The 2780-nt window shown below is 54.0% G+C and overlaps 1 pseudogene; it reads left to right on the forward strand.

The window, feature by feature from the left end:
- Nucleotides 1-2250: 2250 nt before the first annotated feature.
- Nucleotides 2251-2368, forward strand: LOC126163533 (5S ribosomal RNA; annotated as a pseudogene).
- The last annotated feature ends 412 nt before the right edge of the window (nt 2369-2780 follow it).

Raw genomic sequence — 2780 nt, forward strand, 5'->3', positions numbered from 1 at the left:
ACGTGCATTGTCCTGTTGGAACAGCAAGTTCCCTTGCCGGTCTAGGAATGGTAGAACGATGGGTTCGATGACGGTTTGGATGTACCGTGCACTATTCAGTGTCCCCTCGACGATCACCAGTGGTGTACGGCCAGTGTAGGAGATCGCTCCCCACACCATGATGCCGGGTGTTGGCCCTGTGTGCCTCGGTCGTATGCAGTCCTGATTGTGGCGCTCACCTGCACGGCGCCAAACACGCATACGACCATCATTGGCACCAAGGCAGAAGCGACTCTCATCGCTGAAGACGACACGTCTCCATTCGTCCCTCCATTCACGCCTGTCGCGACACCACTGGAGGCGGGCTGCACGATGTTGGGGCGTGAGCGGAAGACGGCCTAACGGTGTGCGGGACCGTAGCCCAGCTTCATGGAGACGGTTGCGAATGGTCCTCGCCGATACCCCAGGAGCAACAGTGTCCCTAATTTGCTGGGAAGTGGCGGTGCGGTCCCCTACGGCACTGCGTAGGATCCTACGGTCTTGGCGTGCATCCGTGCGTCGCTGCGGTCCGGTCCCAGGTCGACGGGCACGTGCACCTTCCGCCGACCACTGGCGACAACATCGATGTACTGTGGAGACCTCACGCCCCACGTGTTGAGCAATTCGGCGGTACGTCCACCCGGCCTCCCGCATGCCCACTAGACGCCCTCGCTCAAAGTCCGTCAACTGCACATACGGTTCACGTCCACGCTGTCGCGGCATGCTACCAGTGTTAAAGACTGCGATGGAGCTCCGTATGCCACGGCAAACTGGCTGACACTGACGGCGGCGGTGCACAAATGCTGCGCAGCTAGCGCCATTCGACGGCCAACACCGCGGTTCCTGGTGTGTCCGCTGTGCCGTGCGTGTGATCATTGCTTGTACAGCCCTCTCGCAGTGTCCGGAGCAAGTATGGTGGGTCTGACACACCGGTGTCAATGTGTTCTTTTTTCCATTTCCAGGAGTGTATTTTGTTACAGAGACTGCGATGTAATACGCGCTGTAGCACTCAGCCACAGCTACAGGAGGCATGGTTTACTTCTACAGGGTGGTACTGTTCCTCATACGTCACGCCCCAGTGCCCTCTCCTGCCATGATAATTGGTAATGTTCTGTCCGATTCACATCTCTTGCTGACTCACCTTCTAGTGGATGTGATACAGCGTTGTACACAATGACTCCGTATTCGAATTGAGAGCTTGCCGACATGGTGTTTACTTACGGGAAGGCAAATGGCAATGGGCGACGGGCAAGAGACCCATCGCCGCAGCCACAGCATTCAGTGTTTGCAACAGTGTTCGAACGTTTGTCGGAGGCAGGAAATCATGAGCGACGTACCCGAAATATTCGGACAATAGACTTGAAGGAAAAAGTGATTAACACTGCGGAAGGCGACCGCCGTGTCAGTACCAGGCAGTTGGCCCGCCAGTACAGGGAAAGCCAGACGACCGTGCGGAACATTCTACATGACAATTGTTACTAACATTATGACTTGCAGCGTGTACAGCGCTTACTGGCGACGGACTTTCCACATCGGGAGCAGTTTTGTCACTGGTTTCTTCGCCAGGCAATCACGATTCCGGGATGTGTCATATGTGGAATGGTATGCAGAACCCCCAGAACCCCTGGTGACAGCGAATTTTCGAGTGACTTTGCTTCCCACGCTGGAAGAAGTACCATTGATAATGCGAAGAGTTTTCTGGCTGCTACATGATGGTACTCAAGCCCACTTCGCCGTCAACGTCCGGAGCATCTCAGTCATGTCTTCCCTGACCGATGGGCTGGATGGGTCCAGTTACAGTTCGCCAGATCTTAAAACATGTGATTTCTGGTTACGGGGCCATCTCAAAGGTCTCCTGTGTGCAGAGCGCATTCCAGACGTGGAGACACTGGAGCAGCGTATCCAAGACGCCTTTGACGCTATTTGGATGCAGCCTGGCTATCGTGAACGGGTGAGACAGAACATGCTACGGCTCGTACACGCATGTGCTGCGGCAGGTGGAAACCATTTTCAACACATACTGTGACTGTGGCTGCATGGTACAGGGCGTATTAGACGGCAGTGTCTATAATAAAGTATGATTGCCAGAGGTTGAAGACACCGCTACACTTGTAAGGTTCTTTCATTTAGAACACGACAGGTTTCGGGCTGTTATACGCCCATTTGCAGGTGTTGTACTGGAAACCGCAGGAGACGGGAGATGATAATTTTTACACGCAACAATACATATAAGGCAAAGGCCTTGCCGCAGTGGCTACACCGGTTCCCGTGCGATCACCGAAGTTAAGCGCTGTCGGGCGTGGTCGGCACTTGGATGGGTGACCATCCAGGCCGCCATGTGCTGTTGCCATTTTTTCGGGGTGCACTCAGCCTCGTGATGCCAATTGAGGAGCTACTCGACCGAATAGTAGCGGCTTCGGTCAAGAATACCATCATAACGACCGGGAGAGGGGTGTGCTGACGCCACGCCCCTCCTATCCGCATCCTCCACTGAGGATGACACGGCGGTCGGATGGTCCCGGTAGGCCACTCGTGGCCTCAAGACAGAGTGCTTTTTGTTATGTGTCGACAGAAGTGCCGACACAGTGTTATTGAGAAGGGCCGAATAGGCACGCTATCAGCTCACCCAGAATATCGTGAAGTCTGAAACAGGATGATCAATGAATGCTAATAAGAAAAGAACGGAGCGTCTCATACTTAACTTTATTCTCTTGTGTGGTACATCTCTATGGTGAATACAAGTAAGACTCTCTCTTGATATG

Source organism: Schistocerca cancellata, chromosome 2 (genome assembly GCF_023864275.1).
Source record: "Schistocerca cancellata isolate TAMUIC-IGC-003103 chromosome 2, iqSchCanc2.1, whole genome shotgun sequence".
Taxonomy (NCBI): Eukaryota; Metazoa; Arthropoda; class Insecta; order Orthoptera; family Acrididae; genus Schistocerca; species Schistocerca cancellata.